We start from the raw sequence: 23,086 nt of genomic DNA on the forward strand, positions 1-23,086 counted from the left end.
TGCTTGGCCAAACCCAAGTTTTACTAAATTATTAACTTTTGAATTGCAGTATGTTTATCTGTTATTTAACTTCGGAAGATTAAATGTACTTTTTCCTCAAAGTGATATAAGTTAAGACTATAGAAGTAATGGTGCATACCATTTCCCTCTTATCTGAAAGACTATCTTCTTCAGCAGCCTTGAGGAAGGCAAGAGCAAGGAATGAGAAAATGCTCCTGGCAAACTTCCAGCACAAGTGATGTGTAGTTAGCAAAATCTGTAGTAAGTGTATAAGAAAGAAATAGTATCTATGTGATTTGTACAAAGTCTTCCTAGTTTCAGCCCAGCATTGAGAGCCACATGAGCACAAGATTCCTCCACACAGAACCCAGAAAATCCAAAGTCAAAAAGAATTTAATCCCTCCTGGGAAACAGTCCAAAACTTCCTTCTTTAGAAAAGAGGTTCCATCTGGGTTATGCGAGATGCTCACAGCACTGGCCTCCCATGTACCTCTTCACCTGTACTAACAGTCCTCTTCCCTCCACTCCTCTTCAAAAAAGTTAATAAATCCATAAAAAGATAACCCTCTCCTGCCAAAGTCTTTCCAAATACTTTATGCACTCCCTAAGGGGACATGTCAGGGGTTGCACAAATGGACGTTGCTATTCTAACAACTGTAATTAGTATGTTTACTGACCATCCACAAATATTTGAGCTTTGAAAATGGCCAGAAGATGAAAGTATAGTTCACACTCACTCAACTATTATCATAACCATCTTTTAAAATTATGTTTCCTTATATGTTACTTAACCAGAATTAAGACATTCTTTATTCCCAGTCACACCTACCTCCCTCCAAAGGAAAACATATCTAAGATACAGTCTAATCACTCTGGGCTAAGATGAACACAGTTCAGGAAAGATTAGATGAATAAACATTAATCAAGAACCACAAGTTTGGCATTATATGTGGCTCTGTTAGTTATCCCAGCCCACCCTCCCTTATGTGCAGCATGGGACAAAGGGAAAGAATGAGCTCTCTGGGTGCTGCGCAGCCTCCCCTTCCAGTGAGCCCAAGGTCCTAACCCATTATTTTTAACAGTGCAGCTGCTTTGTATATTTTTGTGTGTGCAGTCCTAGGCTGTTCTCCCCCATTGAAAGGATAGGAGAAAGGAGTAAGAATAGCTCTTATGAAAAATAATCCAGCCTTATCAGCTAGTATAAAGCCGTGCCTGCTAACTCCACTGCAGGATGTTCATCCCCTCACTGTGACTGATTATGTAAAGCACTCCCTTTCCTGACATGTGCAAGCCTATCTATTCAAATTCTTGTAAACTTAACACTATCTACATATCCAACACAATAAAAGCCCTTCTTGTGGTATTTAAACAACTTGTCTGATCTTTTCTGATTAACTGTGGATTTCTGGAAAGTTAGCTGAACTTTTTTTTCTATACAAGAGACACCCTGGTTATGTTGCAGCCTGAGTATCAGAAGAGCACGCTGAACTCCTTCCTCCTCCGCCAATTGTCTCCTTTATGACTCTGAGCATTCACACATACATGGTGTGTATCAGTTTGTGATCTACAGGGTGAAGGTAATAAAACTTCCTTACGTTATAATTGCCTATGAGGGCGAGACCTTGACATTCTTTCTACTGCATCACGTGAAAGGCTGTAATGGGTAGCATAGGTATATTCCTGCTCTTGGTTTGAAGTTTGTCATCATATTCATCTCTGGTGAGAATCAGTAGTTAAATACAGATTTTCATGTTCTCTTCCTTCAGTAATGCTTTTTGTTCTAAATGAGCATATGAAGACATTAGAGTGGTTCTTTTAAAGGAATTTTGCTGTATAGATTGAGCAAAACAACATAGATCTAAGGAAAGGAAGCTGAATTCTTTATGTGGGAGCATGTAATTTTCCTGGAGCCTGGAACAGCTGGATTTTCTTACCACATGTGCAGGAAATAGCCCTTCCTACCCCATCCTTATGTATCAGGTAATACCCTTAGCGTGTAAGGAAAATGTTCTAGTGTGAGACACCTTCTAAGTGACATTTCTGTTTGAGTTTCTATCTACTGGGCAACACTTCAAAACACTTTGGTTCATTGGTAAATAATGAATATTTAAACTGTTCCACAGGATCCTCAATTCTTAATTAAAAAAACCAAACAGAAGTACCAACAAAACACACCTACCTGATTTCTAGCCCTCTTCCCACAGACAGCTACAAGTTCATTTGTTAGGGAAGTTTGGGGATGGGTCCATCCTCACCCTGCCTTCCTCATATTAGCAATAACTCGTACACCCAGTGCTTCTGCTGCAGTAACAGTAGTAGGGCACTCCCATGTTGGTACAGAAGTGCCAGGATTTTTGCCCTGAGTAAGGGGGCAAGCTCTAACAGTCCCACAGCACACCTAGCCAGTAACACATCCCCAGGTTGGGAGCGTTAGTCCTCCTTTCTTCAAATCAAACATTCTGTTGTTTGGGTTTGGGGCATGTGTGGGGTGGGCTTTTTGAGGTTTTTGGTTTGTTTTTCCATATGTGAATATTTTCTCTGTTATTTTGACAAAAAGGACATAGAGCTTGTCTGATACAGGTTACTGACACAAATCTAGGAAACTTCCCTCTTTAGATCATGGGTCTTTGCTGGCTAAATCTCCTTGAGCCTAAAAAGGATTTTACTGATGTGAAATTTCTAATACTACACCAAATATGAGAACAGGATGATCTCTTGCTCCCAGTATCTGACTCATTTCCTAAAGCATTTTGGTAAGTACAATCTCATGTAGAGGGTATCCAGCTAGCCAGCACCAGCTTCTTCAAAATCCAGTTCATGAATCAAAAAATTCCTTCTTTGAAGGCAAAAGAAAGGAGCTTCACACTCTCTGGGACAACATTTTGGTAAGGCATGAAATTATAATCCTGTATTTATTCCTACAACGGAGTCACATCTCAGTGTCATTTCACTTGATAATGTCAGCTTTGGTGATGTAACTAGAAATCATGGAAACATTTTCCGAGTTATAAAAAGCAACAACCAAACAACCAGAACCACAAGAAGTTCCAAACTTCTCTTGGGGCATACATCATTTTGTAAGGCATATTTACATTTTGAGAAGACTTGGCAGATAATCAAATAATGGACATGATGAAGGGTAGAATAAATCGCTATTATAAAAAGTTGCATTTTCTTCTTCTTTTTCTGTCCTTGCTGTAGCAAGTCTTTTTGTCAGCTGTTAAAAGATGTAGTCTTCCATAGGGATATATTTGGATTTTCCCCCCTAAGGAATATCACTAGCAATCTTCATTTTGCTAACGCCAAGTCCTCAGCCACTAAGGCTTTATTCCACAGATATTTTATATTTTCATTTCTGACATGTGGGTTTGTGTGCTCAGATAGTTTTCATTCTCCTTTGATTTGCAAAGTCACTGCTCTAAGAAATACATGAGAGAATAGGGAATGCATAGAGCTATTTCTCCTGTTGAAACAAATGTCAGCATCTCATTGACTTCAGAGAGAACAGGATCAAGTAATTAAACATTGTTTTGCCTGGATTCCAATAGGCTTTTTATCAGGCCTCATTTTCCTAGCTAGCACTTGCAGCTTTGCTGCTTTGGATTCTGCTGACAAACGACGCTCTGTAAATCTAACCAACCAAGCTCACAAAGCTGATAAGAGTTCCTTCCTGTGCTCCCTTGTGAGCACCTTCTCTGCAAATGTACTCTGAGTTTGGTCATCATTGATTTCAGATTAAGACATTGCAAAGTGAAACTTGAATGTCAGCTAAAGTGATAAAGAAATTAAAGTTAATGCACAGTCTTTCAAGCCAAATGATTCCAGGCTGCGTAAAATGGTAAATAGATTCTGCTTTGTTAGGGTGCTAAAACATCTGCATGAGTCGGTAACTGTCAGCTGCTTAAAGGATGTCACATTGCAAAATAGCTGGCTAGGTTGCTTCAGATTATATCAGGAGAAAAATATAGTGATCTGTGATAGAGATGTTGGGGAAATTGGGGGAAGAGGGAGAAAGAAAACAAACCCCAAACCAAACAATAAAAATACACAGAAAACTTGTGTATTTAGCACACACTTGCATGAAAACAGTCTGTAGAATGTGTCTATCAGTGAATGGAGACAGACATTTGTATTAAGTAAATACATGCCTAATACAAATGCACCATTCTGTATGTGTTGTAGGCAAGAACCTGAGATTACTTTTTTTCTGTGGGAAACCTTCTGTCAGAGACGAAGATCACTTCCCAGATGCTTTGATGTTAGCATATTATATCTTAGCAGAGACTGTACTTAATTAAATGTTATTTATATTTTGTGGGTGTTGCTGAACAAAGTCTTCCCTGAGTGTCATTAATGGAAGAATGACAGAACCAGTGAGAATCATCATGATAACTGAGTGCAGAGATAGCCTCTGGTGATATTTTAGGGAAATCGTTTCTCAGACAGCTGAGCACTCAGATGTACTTCTAGCACAGGATGAAAAAACAAGGCTGAAACCACACCACTTCTAGTCGTGATGCTTCCAGTTTCACAGATTCTCATTCTTCATTTTGAAGTTAAACACTTATAGTAAGTCTGCACTATTGTAATTGTTTCTTTAGTGAGCATGACTCCATATGCATGAGCTAACTCATGTTAGAAGTTTAATACTACATATTTTTTTATTTTATTTTATTCTCAGGGAAGGAGTTACTTTCTTTGGCAATTCCAGTGTTTATTTTGGAAGATTCTAGTGACTGATCATTTACTGTGCTGCCTTATGCTGTATTAGAGAAGAGATGACCTTGTTTCTCATGCTTTGCTAGGAAGGAATGGCTAGGAAGAAGATGTAGTCTTTTAAAAAAATTATCTAAAACAGATGTTTCTAACTTGCTCTATGGAGATAGTAGAAAACAATCAGCAACTGCTGAGTATCAGTTTTGTCTGTTGTGCATTATTGTCTGTCTTGACAGCATAAAATAAATAAATTATACGTATTCAACCCCCTTTGTTTAAAAAATAAGGTTGCAAAGAAACAAGAGTTATGCATGTTTAATGCCACTTACAATCAACATTTATACAAAAACATGAAATGTAGCCATGATGAACTTGGACACTCTTACAGTGCAACTAGAATGCAAACCTGGGGTCTGGGCAAAGAAGAAATGTGAATTTTACTGTCTTGTCATAATCAGGACTCTGGCCCAGTGTATAATCACACCCTACAAAGTTCCTTTCCATGTTCTGGATTCTGTAAGAAATGCCAACTAATGTCACTGACATCCTTACTCTCATATTTACTCTTTCTTCAAGATAACGTTGACATGGATTTCCAAATGATACTGTCAGTAAGAGTGGAATAACTAAGGACCTATAGGTTCCACAGAAATTGTGCACATTATGGTTATATATAGTTCAGCAAGAAAAGGTTGATGCATATAAAAATTTGGTTTACCTGTAGATTTGCATTTCCATCTGATTTATGTGTGTTACAAATGTTTGCATATGTAAACTTGGTTCAAAAATACTCAGCTGTTGTCATGGTTCAGGAGGTAAGTGGTTACACTTGATGAAATATGCATAGTGCCATTTTTCACTACTATGCTTACTAGTAAGAAAGAAAATTTCATCCAGCCTCCTACCTTTCACTGGAGTCAATCCTATGCTCATTTAAACCAATAAACAACTTTTCTTCTGACCTCAGTCAGCTGCAAAAACAAACAAAAAGGACCAAGACATCTGTTAAATGCAAGTATTTCGCAGTCCTCACTGGAGGTCAAATAGCAGCACAGTAACACAACTGCTAAAGCTAAAGATATTCATGGCATTGATAGGCTACACACAGTACAGGCACAAAAAAGAATGTTTCCTAAACTGGTGTTACAAAGTTATGAGTCTCTAAGCACTACCTTAATCTGAGGAAAATTATCCTCAAAGGCTTGGACTTCTTTCTGGGTAAAAACTACAAGTGTTCTCAAACTCCTACTCAGCAATATGTTCTGGAAAGTTTGTTTTTTAACTGCCTACTGAAACTTCAGGTTTTTTATCTCATATCCAGCTACAGCAGCACTGAAGATTTTTCTCTCTTCTCTGATCACAGGAAAAAAAGCAGTTTATTCCTGTTTCCTTTCATCCCTGGTTTCTTAAATGGGGCTTAAAGCCATTTAGCTCTTTCACCCTATGTGATAATTAAGTTGTTGAAGCTTAGTCAACTTCAGTTTTCCCAGTTAAATTGGCCCCCTTCCAGCACTGTCAGTTTTCCATAAATGTATAGGGAAGAGCCCTTACATAATCCCTCCACTCCCAGAGGAGCTCAGCACTGCCATACAGACGCAGGCCATGTGCAGACATCACCACTACCAAAACCCATCTGCCAAATTCAGTGTCTCAGGAGGACACAATCCTCTTCAACACTGCTTATGAGATGGAAGGCAAGTGCCGTAGCCCTGGCAGAGCAAAAGAAGTTTCACAGCAAGCATTTACCGTGTTGAGACCACGTGGGGAATAAGGCTGTGGTCATTCTCCTTGCCATAAGCTTTGAAGATGTCAAAGATGTTGTAGATAATTGTGTCCCTACTGCTGCCTCCCTCTGAGGTGGCAGGCTCTGCGGCACCACTGTTTCCTACCACCACTCTGCTATTGTCATAGGACTTGACAGCGAGGTGCCACCGCATGAATTGCCATTGGCTCAGAGGGTAATGCTAATGCTTGTTGAACAGCCTCCTTTCTGTTGTGTTTTCTTAGCTCATGCAATCCCAGTGGATCACAGCAGAAACAGTACTGTTCTTGACAACCTGTAAAGTATTTTTATGAACTCCATAATTTAGTATTTAAACATGTTAGCAAGTTTGTTTTTTTTTTTTTTTTAAAAAAAGAATACCTTAAAGAGAGACCTTTTCTGAGTTGCACCTTCTGCCAATACCTTTCCAGTCTCAGTGCCAGCGTAAAGAAAGGTATTCTTTAATTGAAAATAAAGTCCGGTGCATCTGCTAATTTGTCAACAGGGCAGTTGGCATCCCTTCACCCTTCCTGCTCGTGTATACCCCAGAGTCTGAAATATCAGATTTCAGCTGGTGAAGGAGGAGCCTGAACACAGAATGCAAAACCACTTTGAACTTTCTGGAATGGTAACAGCAGCACTTGAGGAGAAAACAAAGCCTGGGCATAAGTACATTTTCACAACAGCTGAAATGAAGACATCTAACAACTGCCACATTCCCAGGGAAAATCCTGTTGAGCAGAAACTTAGTCCATCAGCTTGTTGTACAATTGCTCCATGGTGTTCACAGAACTGGCATTTCTTTCAAGTGCCCTTCAAAGGTTATTTAAAATTCATAGACGAGACTGACCTGTGGAACTCAGCACAACTCAAAAGCTGTCTTTTGCCATTCAATCTTTCTGATTTGAAGGCACTTCTTTCTGCATATGAAGTGTTTCTTTTAACTATGTTGCACCTTTGCAGTTTCTAAATGAGCAGCAGTTATGCTGCTCTTTCAAGATATGCATCTGTCATCACAATGTATAAGCTAATGGCTACAAGATATTTTCAGTATTTAAAAAAAAGTAAATTTGAAATAACTTCACAGGAATCAAAAGGTTTATTTACAGTAGTGCAGTACTTCCTGGTGAGCTACAGATCACTCCCTCACCTTTCACTTTCACCCACACAGACAAATATCTGTTGTCAGGCAGTAAACAGAAGTTTAAATATACATGGATAATTCATATTACATTTCAATAAAGTACAATCCCTATCTAACAGGCTGTTTCAGAGAATGGTTTATGGTTTACTGTGAAGCTTTACACATGAAACTTCCTTATTAAAAAGTTCTACATTTCAAGCAGACTTCCATCTTTAATTGAATGGCATGGCTGGTTTCCTTCATGAGCCCTGCCACTTCTCCTATCATTTATTCCAGGCAGTGCTAGAGTAGGATTTTTTTTTTAATGTACAGTAGTAGAATTTTTAGCCACACATACATTTCACTGTGCACACATGGAGAGAAAGCTTAAATATACTTTTTTATTTCAGAATATATCCAGATTTTGGAAACTTGCCCGCTCTTGCCTTCTGTTTTGCTTAAAACTTTAGTCTACAAAGCATCAATAAGCATCTTAAACTAAACTAATGTCTGCATGTCATTATTTATAAATGTGTAGGCGCTTGCCTAAAGGCAAAGGAACCCATAATACTGCTATCATTTACTGTTTACATTTAGCTTTTCCTTTTCAGTGAGTGTTTTCCTACAATATTTTTTTCATTTCAGGTTTTAGTTTAGCCTGCCCTCAGTACTATATGTAGCATTATTACCACCCTAGCAGCTCTGTACGGCAGCAAAAGAAGGTCAGCCGGGAACAAGAGGTTGGAGCATCTCCCAGGGCCTGGCTGGGCTGTATTACTAGCACTTCTTTGGGCAAATATGCAAAGTTTAATGAAGCCAGTGGAAAGACTCCCACTGGCTTTGGTTAGCTTTGGATGCAGCTATAAATTAGGTAAGTTTGATTTTAATTCCATTCCTTGTCCACAGTATTTTTTTCCCTGTGTTAACAACATAGCTCCTCTTTAAACCATGACAGAACTGCTCTTTACAAAAGGTCAGTTTGCTAGTAAGTTACACTGTAATATGACCAGATATGGATCCTAAGATGGCTGCTAAGTAGAGAGGGTCAAAAAAAGATACCCTTTCTAGTTGTGTGGATAGTTATTGACTTCAAGGGAACCGTGCAGTAACTTCTTATGCTTCATAATCAGCATGTCATAAAATACCATTCTGAAGTGGAGGAGTACCTGTTATCCAACCTTTCCAGAACAAAGTGAAGACAAATCACAGTTCTAGGAAAACCTAGGGAAATGATAGAAAAACTTGTCTAAGGTGACTCACTAATTTAACAATAATTTAACAGTAGCAGAAACACTATTAACACAGGAATTCCTAGTTTGTGTCCCATTCCTTGCTCCTTGTGCACGTATGATATTATCACAATAATGTATGACATTATTCACATTATGTGAAGAAAGCACATAGGCAGTGCACAGTAAACTGATAAAAGGATTTTATCATTTTAACAAGGACAAGTTTAAAGTAATGTGTTCTTAGAATCAACAGCATAGGCCATGTGAAAGAAGGACAGCTATCGAGGCACTTTGTTTTGACAGTGATTACTGTCCCTACACATTCATCTGAGTAAGATAAAGATGTAAAGAAATACTACTAAGTAATTAAAGTTTGGTTGTTTTTTTTTTATAAATAGATTTTTCCATTAAAAATACTTGTCTTGTACAACAGAAATCTATGCAGTCATGTATCAATGTATTGCTTTCTGAGTAACGATTTTCCCTCAGAACTTTTTCTATTTATAAAACCCCTTAAGCCTTTTGCAGTATGTTTCTTGTTCAGACATAGCACTTAATCTCCAGAAAATGACTCAGCCAACCAGTCCAAGCACTTCCCTAACAGAGGATTCAAAACAAGTGAGAAAATTATGAGCATGTTCAAAACCTGACTACTCATAATAGTGTTTAAACTGATTCTATTTTTCTAGATCAGGAATATGTTTACTTTGTCATTGGAAGTGCATAGATGCTTTCTATTTCTGTAATTACTCTACCATAACATTATATTTTAATAGCAAATAAACAGATTTACAACTGAGATTTGTAACATGGATAACCCTTCTGCTGCTCTTTTTTGGTATGGAGTGGGCATTGTTATGAAGAAATGCTCGATCTTTTTAGCTTGCATAAGAAACTATCATCTTGGAAACACAAAGACATAACTGGCTAAAATTGTAATTTTCAACTTATTTACTAACTCACTGCTATTTTTTCAGCTTTAGAATATCAGAGATCTTGTTAAGTTTTCTATGCACAAAAATGAATGCTGTTTAAGTATTCATTTATAAACATAATCCAGCATATTCATCTGCAAAAAAAAATTAGAGATGGAACTGGAAGACAGAGAACAAGCAATTTCAATTCTCCTTTCAAGAGCAGAATTATCAAAAAACAAGGATGGAATTTCATCCTAGAACACGTGCATAACTGCCATCTGCATGATTCATCATGGAAGCAAACACAGAATTTCTTCCACACTCCACAGTAAAAGAAGAGCAATAGAAGTATTTCCTTTTATCCAGATGTAAAAAGACCAACATTTTTGGCATTTCAACCCTTTAGCTTAAAGACAGCCCCACCTGTGTGCTTTGTCCTTATCTCTATGCACCAACAAAACCCCAAAATATTTCTGACCCTTTGGGCTCTCCTGAGGGACACAATCGACAAATAAACCTCAGATCTATAGCACCTTAGAAGTAGTACCATAGCAATAATAGAATTTGCATTACAAAGCACAGGTTTTTATTTTGAGGACTTTTGAACCTCATCCTGTTTTGCAGCCATGGATGTTGTGGCTTAAGGAAATAGCAATTGATGTATAGTCCCAGCTTTCAGCCTTACAATATATTGAACAAGCACTTGCTTATTTTCAATGGCAGGTAAGGAGAAGGAAGCTATGGAGATTACACCCAAGGAATATCATTTACTCAAAATCTATCATCTTCTATGTAACAGCTTTTTTCCTGTTATTGTTTTAGATACTTCACAAAACTGAGGGAAGACGGAATAATCAGAGTTTATGAAACCTTGGTCTGTTAAGCACAGAAGAATACCCATCATCCACAGCATGAAAATGATCCTTTTTTTTTTTTTTCCACGATAATTACCAGTCCTTCTCTAATCCCACTGGTTTCTTTCAAGCAGACTTTTAATACAGGTTGGAAGCGATAGAGGAACATGTTAAGTACCTAAACACAAGAGAGGGTTTTGAAATTAAACCTATTTCATATTAACTAAGCTAACTACATACTTAAGAGTCTTCGTACGCCATTTATGGGTAAATGCATAGCATGGTAATATATGCCCCCATCCTGAACTGACCTGATTCCATGCCAAGAGTGGTCGGAAAAATAAGAATGCCATATCGTCTGACAGACAATGTCATTCTGATAAATGTCCGAGGTCACATTCCAGTGCTATCATTGTTGGCCTTTCATCTGCAGAAGCTGTTCTCTCTCACAGCCAGCAGTACAGCAAAGTGACTCAAAAGCACCTAAAAAAACATACAAGGATAACCACCATAGAAACATTAGGGAAAAATCAAAATACCAGAATGTTTTCAGCTACAGATGCAGCTTGGCTGTGTTAACTTCCATATCTACTTCAAGTTTTGTTTGAAGTATCCACCTTCCTACATCACTATAGGCTTACTGTGAGTTCAGTACAGAAAACTGATGGAAGGTGTGAACATGGAACGAGAGCTTACAAAAGCTTTGTATAGCTAGTATCTGCAAAATGCCATGATCTCTCCCATCTCTGAATGTTATTTCAGGTTCCACATTGCCTCTGATATGAAGTGATATTATTACAGTAATAATACAGCTGCTTGTTAATACTGTGAAATCTAGACATGCTTTGCTAAGTCTTTGCTATTAATCAGGAAAAAAAAAAAAACAAACAGCTTGGGTAAGATATGCCTACCTTCCATCTTTTTTCGGAGCCAGAGTTCTTTCAACTGGTCCTATGTGGGACAAGGTAACCTCGACTTCTCTTGCAAAATAGCATTTTTATAGCACTACATTATGCATTTATTTATTGGGAGAGGAAAGAGGTGGGTCTGCAACATCACTGCAAGTTTTCCTGTTGGCCTGGAGAAAGTACATGGGACCCTTGCCCTGTAGTTGCAAGAAGTTTTGATTTAAATTTTGTTTTGAAATAGATTTGGACAACTGCCTAATTCTCAATGCCTGTGTCCTGTGTCCTGCAAGAGAGAGGACAGAGGGAAAGAAGGAAAGAAGAGGAAAAGAAGGGGGAAACAGGATTAAAAAAAAAACTTCCCAAATAAAAGTAGCTGAAATAATTAAACAGATATATTGGCAAACTCCATTGCCTTTAAAGGTATTAGGAAATAAGGATTTGAAAAAACACACAAGTCAGCCAAAGTTTAAACAGTTCAACAAGGTGCCTATTATTTAACAAAAAGTCATTATGCAAGTGCATTTTTTAGATTAGATGGAGCAAAATGAGATTTATACAGTACAGAACAAAACATAAACTAATACTGAGCACCAGTATTATTTCCAAGATCCCTGTTTGTATCATATTCTTAAACAATTTCTTCACTCTCTCCTGGGGAAGGGGGGGGTGGGGCTAAACTTGCTTAGTTTCTTCTTTCCACCTCCCTCCCTACTTTGATATGGTAAATTCAGAAGTGGATGCAAATTGCAGACCAGCTAGAATTCAGCTTGGGTACATCCCATCCATAGGTAAATTCAGTGTACCTTTCCAGGGAGGTCAAAAAAAGCAAACTTCATCAAGACAAGGCCAATAAAGAAACACAACTTTATTGCTGTAAAAATCCTGTCAGATTAAACAATAAAACCAAACACTTACCAAGGAGTTACATACCGGTTGGCCTTTGGTTAAGAAATGCTCAAGAAGCAAGAATCCACCAGTTGTATCAGAAATAGTTCCAAAAGAAGCACCAATACCACAGACTCAGAGGCTCTCACTTAGGTAGTAAATTGGGAAAGTTGTCACCATAAACTGCTGATTTACTCAGGAGGGAAAGAAGACTTTTCAAAGTGACAAATCAGATTAAAGCTTCTTCCCTAACTTGGTCCTAAAAAAGTCTCATGAGCCCCAGAGGGCACTCTATCTCCTAACGTAGAGGGATGCAGCAGGAGCACATTTCTGCATGTACAAAAAGTTCTCAAGACTAACAGACATTTATTTAGCTTCATCCTACTTCCACTGACTTCAGCGGTGCAGGATCAGATCTGCATCTGGGTGATAAGAAAGTAACAGATTTTTTAACAGTAAGCTACAACTATATTCTTCAATGCTATTTCAGGAAGTGCTTATATAATAAGGCTATAGATAGTGTGGGTTAAGTGATTTCTAAACTCAGTCACGTCCTGTTGGCTAGGAGTTACTGTTCCCCCAAATGCCACATCTCATCTGAGAGTACTGCCATTGTCATGCAAAGTAAATGGATAATCTTTAATCATGCTTTTTACCACAACTGAACATTAAAGCACTCAAAGTACTGGCTTGTTTTAAAACCATTCACTACTTCTGCTGGTTCTGAGAAACTTCCGAGTGAATTGTCATACGTGTATGTGGAAATAGAAAACAACAGGAAGGGAGCCATGTCTTCTACTGTTTCAACACATACTGAATATATGCTTGATAGAAGAGGTTATTAATAATCAGAAAGAAAACAGGATTCAAATGAAGATATATGTGTAGATTAGGACCGGAGGAAATTTATCATCATTTAACTTGACTTTCTATTTAAGAGAGGCTGTTCATTTCCAACCATATACTTTCTGCCTGCATTATAGTACTCATTTTAGAATTTTTTTGGTTTTTATTAAAAAGTGTCATGTATTAAAGAAGCTTTTGCAAACCAAAGATGATTGCACCAAGAGCTGGCTTGTCTCAGAGTAAAAATGTGGCTTGAATGTAGCTAGTTTTTGCTTCCAAATTTAGGGTGTTTCTTCTGCTTGATTATAGAATTGAAAGTCACCTTTCCTTGTAGGCTGTGATAAACACTAACTCTTAGTTTAAACATGTAAATTAGCCTCTATTAGACTCTTCCTCCTTGGACACTGGTTGTTAATATTGAAACACATATCACTCTAGTGATCATCCCTTAGCAAATTATTTATGTCAGGTTTTATAAATGACTTGGAGTCATCAGCACTTTCCACATCGACTGAAAAACATGTAATTTCACCAGAGCAAGAACAAATTGTTGGAAGGAACAGAAATAATTCAGACTAACTAATCTTCAAACTAACAACTTTTTCAGCCTATCAATTAACTAGCTATCTAATACTGCATTTCCTTTTTATTTTAATCAGAATATCCAGCGTCCTTAGGATGACCAAATCATTATTAGATCTACATAGGTATGTTTACTAGCCACACTTACAAATGCATGTCTACAGTCAAGCTCTATCACCCATAAAGCTATGTCAAATGGTATTAGTTATGTTACCATCAATTATTTGCTTTCTTATTGCACCCCATCTCCAATTTCATCTGATTTTGCTTCTAGCAGTCTTAGGGTAACTACTCTGAAGTTCATGATCCTTATCTCTTCCAAGTTTAAGTACTGGTACACCATCTATTTTTTTGTCCATCGTATCCTACAATTTGGTAAAAATACTACTTGATCAAACAATTCTTTAACCATCCCAGCTATAAATCCTGTGAATTCTTGGATTACAAGCAAAGCTGTAAACATATCTTTCTATATACAACAAATTGAAAGTACAATTTGAGAGAGACATCATCACACAGTGCAAAGAATCAATAATACAGTAATGTGACTTGAAAGTATAAAAAGCTTATAAAGTTCTTACTCAATATATCGACTCTAACAAAACCTTTTAATAGCAGTGCCTGGACAGGCAGTTTAGTAGGAATAACAATAATCCAGTCTGCAGTAAATAAAGGTGTGGGCAAATTTCAAAGCATCTTGGGTGGTGACAGGGTCAAAGCCTAGCCTCCTCTACAAAGGGCAAGATGTTCAAATGCTTGAAATACTATTCTCAAATGGGAAGATGCAAAATAACACAACAGTCTGAATCCAAACAGATACAGTAACTGAAAAGTAATTCCATATAAAGAAAAAAAGAAAATCAGTAAATTCAGTAAGTGGTTATATTTAGAAGGCCTTAATGATAACTTTTTTTCTGGTAATAAATTGTTGCCAACCCTCCTCCTTCTGAAGATAAATAATACCAAACAGACAGCTTTTTGGTCATGAGAAACAAGCACAAAGATAGCCAAGACTTAGCAGAAAAAGATAGCAAAAAGCTGCACTGGATCATACGTAATAGTTATGCAAGAGATCAAAACCTGATGCCGTGGATTTCTATGGTAGAGTTAGATCAACCAGAAGAAACAATTTCATTCACAGGCTGGACACCCTTGACTCTCAGAAAGTCCTGGTTTATATTGGCCCTAAGCCCATTCACCCTAGAACAAACAAATATGACCCTAAAACAAAATCAGGGCAAAATCTGAACACAAAGTCTGACTAATAATATTTGACTTTTAAAAGTCACAGCAATATTTTGTCTTTTATGAAGAACTTAAATCATACAGTAACTTGAAGTTCATATTCGGAGAGCTTTTTCTGAATTAAGCTGTGTTCTTGTCCCATTGATAGATTTTGTTTCTCTACTTTCTCTATACAGCATGATTGAGTGGATTAGAAGTCACTATAGTTATTCACCTCAGAGGTGACTTCATCTGGTTAAGTATTCTTGTCCCAAACACTGCTGACCAATATGCCAGAATTGGTAACGCATATTGAACAAGATCCAGCTTGTGAAGAAAGCCACTTGTAAAACAAACAGAACAGCTGTGATTACATGCATGACATGACAGAATTTTTTCTCTACAAAACAACAGAACAGACCTGTGTCAGCTGGAGATCCTAAATTTAAACCAATCATCATCAGGTTTCATATATGCATCAAAACCACCAATATCTCAATATTTACTGGGAATTTTGGATCTGTAGATGCATTGGAAAGGAAGAAAGATGCTTGTGGAGAGCAGATGTACTGAGTTTTAATCCCAGTTCCCATCTGAGTAAACTTGGCTTCTTCTCCTCTCATGTGCAACAGGATGTGAACATATTTAGAAGCTTTTCTTCTTTGTGAAGAAGACCTTACTCATGTGATTACTGGGATAAGAAGTACAGATTAATGATTGTAAAGTGCTTTGAAATCCTGAGATAAAAGGTATCATGCAAAAAAGTTATTATTTTACACCATTTAATATCAGTTTGTTCATGGTGATATGTTATGAAAAAGGAAGCTAGACACTGAGATTTGGCAAGGGAACTTGTATTCTGGCTGCAGAAGAATGTCCACGTGGCATAGCTGCATCACAGACTCTCACCTTCTTCATCACAAAATAGAAGTGATAATACTTTTTTTTTATCCCCTTCTTTCCCTAATGTTCTTATGTAGAACTAATGAGTGTTTGTGATGGGTGCAAAGCTGCTTGGTTAGAATGGGCATATAGCATACGATAACAGAACTATCACCATACAAAACAAAGAATCACGATTTCTGTAGTCCCAAAATAAATTTCAAACCATGTAGGGGAAAAAGAAATACCTTTCTTTTTATGTACATAAAGCCTTCTAGTCTGGCATGTTGCTTGTTTTCACCAGCCTTTCTGGTTCACTAGCAGATTTCCAGCTCTCAAAAAAAGGACTCACCACAAAAATTACTCTTTTTTTGCCTCATCTTTGATCACCTGGTTCACATTTCAGTACTACTCCTCAGACATTCAGGCACCCCTCTCCTGTTGTAAATCATCCTGTATCTCCAGCCAGATAGTGAAAGAAAAAAGAAGATCCACATCTCTCCCTGTATCATTTCCCCAGTCGTGTCTGCCACACCTGTGAAATACATGGAAGTTTCTCCTGACTCAAGGAAGGCATGAAAGGGTAAGTGAAAATGAAAGGGTAGAAGCAGCTGAAGGAAAAAAGAAGACTCCAGAATATTTCTGTAGCAGTGCTGTGGAAATGGTTTTGGTTTTTCCTTTATTTTTTACAAAACCCTAATATATACAAGCTGCAGAAGTGCTATAAAATGTAATTTTACTTTGGCAATGCTGCCCTCTCTGCAGAAAGGCTTAGTCTGCTGGAGAGCTCTAGGCATGGTAGAGTCACTGGGACAGGGCCATGGCAGCCTGCCTAATGCCTCCCTGTCACTGCAGCAGGTAACCCACTCATTTCAGACAGTAGCAAAAACTTCATGCTTCTCCATGGCATGACCTTACACATTATATAAGTAAATATACCTCTCTGTGTATAGCCACACAGAGGAAATATTTACACTGCTAAGCATTTGAATTATGAAAGCATAAATAAAGCAATGTCTACTGGAGCCACTGTAAACCATCAGAGTTATGCTAGCCTAAGTATGGTGAGATACGCTATATAATGTGCACCATTTTATCACATGCTATGAATGTGTCAGTACTAGAATACTGAACTGTGCTTGTACTAAAACTGTATCTTCACTAAGCACTGGCAGCATCTTAATCCTTTTAGTATGGCTCTGATATACTGATCACCAAAATCTAGGGCAGGCTTCTGAAGTAGCTGGATCAGGCTCTAAGACTCCTTTAGATCATAATCCTGCAAAGATTTAACATTTACAAATAACTTTATCATGTGAGCAGTTAAATGGGATGTTGAAGGACCAGTCAGCACTGGAACATTCAACAAACCTTTGGTTATATCTTTTAAGGATACAACAGAAATAAGAAAAAAGGGTGGCTTCTGATAGAAGCCGTTTCTTTGGAATATGCAGCATTTGAGTGAGGATTTACATATCAGTTTAAATTCACCCACAGCTATTTGGTCCTATCAGCTTCAAAGGATTTTAGTCAGCATGCAAAGCTAAGTGCATCTGCAAGAGATAGGGACCTGGGCTGTAGCAGTCTTTATTCTGACACAAATATTCTGCACTCTGCTGTGACCCAATATCTATTTTGGTGTTTCCCGCCTCCCTCTGATTCTAAGCCTTCTTTTTTTCTTTTCTTTTTTTTAACCTTCACCCCCCAAGCCATCAGAACAGAATACTTACCTGAATACCTCAGAGTACAACTTCGTGAAGTTTTACCTGTAACAACCACCAAGATAAGATTAGAAATAACAGAGCTGAAACAGAGAAGCTACACTTCAATTTAAAAGCTAAGCAATGAGTGTTTATAGCCCTCAGCTGAGCTAGGCTCCTTGCCCTTGTCACCTCAAAAATTTTGGCTGTGGTTTTGGCCTCTTACTTGCTGTGTAAAACACTGGAAATTTAATTTGAGGGGGAAACAGTTGCATTTCTTGAACAACCTTTGTATGGTTTTGCAAGGAGGAGAAGAAACTGTGAAGAAAAAGCGGTGTCCAAACAAAACGTATTCAAAACCATCAAGCAGGCTATAGATGTGTCAGGTGAGAAATATTTTCTCAGTCACTGCTACGTTTGATACTGGATAATTAACAAAGATTATTTAGTTTTTCATGAACATTTCTACCTGGGGATCTGCTACATCTCTGCTGTATTTAGTTTGGCATTTGTCATTGGAAAGCCTGCCCTGTTGCTTGCACATCTTCTTCCACAGAGATAAAAATCATATCATATTTTAGGAATAAACACTCAGAAAAATGAAACGTGTTCAGGAAATAATAAGAGAGGAGGAAAACAAGTACTTGGACTTGGAGTCTGGTTTACTCAACTTAAACACTGAATAAATGCCAGTTATAGCATATAACTTTTACTTTTTAATTATGAAGCAAGTAAGACCAGAAAAAAAACAGCAGCAATTACTGCTGTCTTAGTAGATCAGTGTACAGTTAAGATACAGATACTATTGGAAGGAAAACTGGGGAAGACCAGAGTATGAATGGTAAATTCAGAAATTTATGCCTACCTGAAAATTATGTGTAAGTGTTCAAATACTGAACAGTGCAAGTGTTATATGTAATATCTTTAGCAAGAATCTAATTTTATGCTGAATCTGACCATTTATAAAATTAATCCATGTATTTTATAAACCACATGTAAAAAATACTTTCACTGGTAATAGAAGCATATGGTATGAAAGCCTCTTCTTAAGTTATCACTTCCTATTATCCTTCCTAGGCTCATTTCTAAAAGTTGCATAATGTTCAACTCTTTTTTTTTTTTATAAGCTGCAGTGATACGATGCCTGTAGAAGTGAGGTTATGAAATACAAACTGGTTTACAACAGCATGTGGCTGCTATTGGAAAGCAGCTTCCACAGCAAATTCACTGCTAAATATGTCTCCTGTGCTTATATATAGATTTCACTCCTGATAAACAAATAAAAGTCCCCTACTGTCACTGGGCTGCCTGTTGCAAAATTCAAGGTTTTGAACAAACCTGCGCCTTAAAGTAATTTATTAAAAGTATAAATCTTAAGGTCTTGAAAAGCTACACAAGTCAGAAATACAGTAGCAGTGACTGACGGCAGAAAATATCATCATATAAAAAAGAATTGTTATTTTTGAATGACACTGTTAAGAGTTCATCAAGATCCTATATGTACCTAAATCCTTGCAGATTGAAGGCCTATAACAGTAGTCTTTTCCCAATATTTTAAGCAAATTTCTACAATTTAATTTAGAAAAAAAAAAAATTAAAAAAAAAAATCAAGGTACTAATTAAAGTATCTTTCTATACTTTCTGACTGAAGGGTCAAAGCAGATGCTACCATTATTTACTACAAAAAAAAAAAAATGGCTAAATAGATTAGGACAGGAAATCTGAGTGCTTATTTGCTTGTTTAAAATAAAAGTGACAAGTTACAAAAATAGATTGCTGCTTCCAAGCCACACAACAGCCTGGAAATAAAAAACCCTATCCAAACCAAACCCTGAAAGCTGGGCTTTTTTTCACAACTCTATCTAATAACCAATTTTATCTTAGAAAAGTTTTACTAATTCTATTTTTTTCTAGTTATTCCTTAAAATACACTGTTCAGTGTAGGGGTTTCCCAGGAACTAAAGGCCACACACCCATTAAGTAGCTCAGGTAATTAATCCTACCAGTCCATAAAAATAATTGAATTTTTACAGTAATTGGCTAAATTATTTGTCATATTTCTAGATGTGTTGAAAACTACCATGTGCTTAAGACAGCACAACCAGTCAGTGTGACTAAATAGTCCTTAGATTCCTAATCCAAAATTTTCCAGTATGGAAATCCTTTCCTGTTGCTTATCTGCTAATAAACAACAAACAAGTGTGCGTGAAATATTGCCAATCTCAAGCATTCGGAAACCATGCCTCAGGTCCCCCAGTCAGAAGATTTTTCACAATAAATATGCTTCAATTTTCTTTTCACATACAACTGAGCGGGTTATTAAGTGCTGTTCTGCAACCACAACAGCTTGACATGTAAGCTATTTTCATGTTTATTTTAAGGCAAAAAGTCCAGAAGCTGGAGCTCAACAAAATCTGCCAAAAATTGTAACACTCATGATACAGTGAAGTCTAGTGATGAGACATATGGAAAAATGAAGTGATACATGACATTTAAACAGCTGCTTATTTAGTTTTGTCACAGCATGTCAAATGGACCTATCCCACAATTTTAGTATGTATGATAAAAAGCCTCCATTATCAAAAGGAATTAAGGTAAGACAGGAAGGCTATGAAAGAGTCCTGAGAGATCAAAAGGGAAAAGAAAAAAAATTGCTTGCCTGAAGGAAAGGGAAAGCCTCATTTAACTAAATACACAGGAGAAAAGACAGCATCTACAGAGCTTGAGAAATTCCATCAATGGTACAATTTATTCTCTTGATTTTATCAAATGGTAAATGAATGTACACACACATAAGGACAATCAGCTACGTTCTGTTCTTAGTTGTAGCCATGCAACCCAGGCGTGAGCAACTAAAGCTTATTCAGTGGTTGCTCTTTTACCTCTCTGTGTTCAAATATGTTTATTGTTTATGTGGATATAAAAATGGCAGTATTTGTCCTGTATTTCTTTGACTGCGGCCTCTCAAGCCGTTCTTGTAAGACAAATTCAATGTACTGTGGAGACAAGAACAACTGATAGCATGGGGATTTTAAGTGTGCTCCCCACTTCCCTAAAGTAATGCTGTAAACCTAAGCTGTAACTGCTCAGCCAGCACAAACAGGCTGTAGTCCAGCCTGTCTTCACATGTAGCCTCCATTCACTAGAGCAGGATTTCACAAGAGCAACTGGGGACAGAGTGCAGCCGTCATGTTTCCAAACATTTGCAGAATGTTTTGGCTATAATTCTTTGAAGAGGATTTAATTTTCTTAATGAGTCTCAGTAAATCATTAGCCTAAACAGTTGCACTGGGAATACTTCAGGAGATTTCATGAGGTATACTTGAGTAGAGCAAAACAAGACAGACAAAGTCACACTTGTTGGACAGCAGATCTCAGAATAGAGCAATCTGTTCCTCTAATATTTCAACTGCACACTGAAGTTGAAATATTAGAGGAATTTTAATACTTGAATCTGATAAATATTAAAAATACTGAATAAACTGATCACACTGATTGATTTTACTGCACCAGGGACTAAACACATTTTTTTCTTGACAATGTCATTAATGTTCCTTCTCATATCATGATTTTACCATAACCGTGGGTATAGAAGTGCCTTCATCCCTGAAACCAAATTAAGGAATTATTCTGATAAGTGGAAATGTGGAAAAGCAGTAATCTTAAGCAGTTGCCTTTGGAGCCAGGTCCTTATCAGTGTTCACCCAGTCTATAACATTTAGGTGCTTTCCTTTAGGGACCAAAGATATGAATAATACGCTCTGGAGAACGACTCTCACAGTGCCTGGATGAATTGCATTAGACACAAGTCCACAAGTCCTGGAGTCCAAATGAAAGAAACATGGTTAATTCTGCTGTTTTCCACGTGCCTCTCTCTGCCTGACTCACCCTCGTAATACTTTCCCCGCCCTGACTGGTCATACTTGCACTTTGCCACCTGCCCAGCCTATCTCAGCAAAACCCATGTCTTGTGCAAGCAGCAGTCTGTTGCAATCTCTCAGTGGGAAGCAGGAAGCCGATAGGAACAGTGGGCATGCTCTAGAACAGGGCAAAACACTTCCTAAAATAGCCCTGTGCGTGACCCTGTTATAAAAAATGGCTTTCCTGGGGTTTATTCCTCATTGCCTCCTGCCTGCCAGCAAAGATCCTGACCTTCTCAGATCAGCACCAACTTATGTGACTGGGAGCCATAGGAAAGCTAGCACTTCAGGTTAGCACTCCCTTGCCCCTGCTTTAACCTTTATAATCAAATATCAAAAAGAATGAAAACAAACTGTGGCTGCAGTCACTGGTGCATTACATTTTCTGTTCTCACCAGCACATTTTATAGGTCACTGTTTGGCCACTGAAACATAACACGGTGCTCCTTTCCATTTCTCCCTTGCGCCTCCCCCCCCCCCCCCCCCCACTTCCCCCCCCCTTTTAAATGTGAAAACAGGTATCTTCTTCCAAGCTAAATACTTTTAACTATTGGACTTCACAGAAAAAGGAGGTCACAAGCTGACTCGTCAACAGCCATAATATTTATGTTAGATCATGGACAGGACATCAGGTCATATAAATTATATAAATGATACTCTCCACCCAAGAGAACAGGTGTATGTGTTCTTAAGGTTTACTATGATTTATGAAGTAAACATATTACTCCTGGCCAAAATTTCCTGGGCTTGATCTTCCACTGCTTTCCATCAACGTACCTCTATATCATATGTCCTATACCCCATGCACAGAGTGAGTTTTGAAACAAATCAGGGTGGAAGGGGGTTACATCCCTTTGTGTGAGGCATAAACACACAACAGTTGACTTTCAGAAGCTGACCTGCTAAGTTCACTGAGAGAGAGAAGGACAGTGTTGTAAAAGAGTCTAAGAAACAACTGAAAAATGCCTTTATGCAAACATTCCAAACATTCCAAGTACAGACAAAATGTCCTTTGCAGTTACTATTTGGCACCACCAGCTGGATGCTCTAAGGAACTAAGATACAAACTTCTACTCCTTAAAACTAGAAATACAGGCAAAGTGGTCTTGTGGCTTCACACTGGTTTGTCTTGCTGGTAAAGTGTCAGTTGTAAATACCTGGTACTGTAAATGTCTGGTACTACACAGGGGAGAGAAAATACATCAAAAGGCTCCTGGGTTGAGGTACGGACAGAGGGATCACTCAGCAATTACCATTATGGGCAAAACGGACTTTACTTGGGTGCAAACAGTGACACTGAGAAAGTAAGGGGAAGCGTTTTAGAAATCCAGATACTACCTCACAGAACTCTCTTGCAAAGCCCATCCTAGGCCAGCTGGAGTCTATGACAAATTTGCACTTTGTTACTGTCGTAAGTACTTGGGATATATCAGTACTTATGGGGAGTACAAACATGAGCTAAGTATGAGCAAAATTATCATTCCATTTTGCCTGCTGGCAGAAAAATCCTGAAAGTTATGGGTAACAGAATATAC

General features: G+C 37.8%; 1 long non-coding RNA gene across 1 annotated transcript; it reads right to left on the reverse strand.

Annotated features, from left to right (window-relative positions):
* Positions 1-7,562: 7,562 nt before the first annotated feature.
* LOC133274112 (uncharacterized) lies at positions 7,563-11,996 on the reverse strand. The gene is made up of 3 exons (XR_009745031.1): positions 11,516-11,996; positions 10,916-11,087; positions 7,563-8,822 (listed from the first exon to the last, which is right to left on the reverse strand). It is a non-coding gene; the product is annotated as an uncharacterized LOC133274112 (long non-coding RNA).
* Positions 11,997-23,086: the final 11,090 nt, after the last annotated feature.

Source organism: Pezoporus flaviventris, unplaced genomic scaffold (genome assembly GCF_033815535.1).
Source record: "Pezoporus flaviventris isolate CSIRO_AGI_PZ_B2104156 unplaced genomic scaffold, CSIRO_AGI_Pfla_v1 ptg000036l, whole genome shotgun sequence".
Taxonomy (NCBI): domain Eukaryota; kingdom Metazoa; phylum Chordata; class Aves; order Psittaciformes; family Psittacidae; genus Pezoporus; species Pezoporus flaviventris.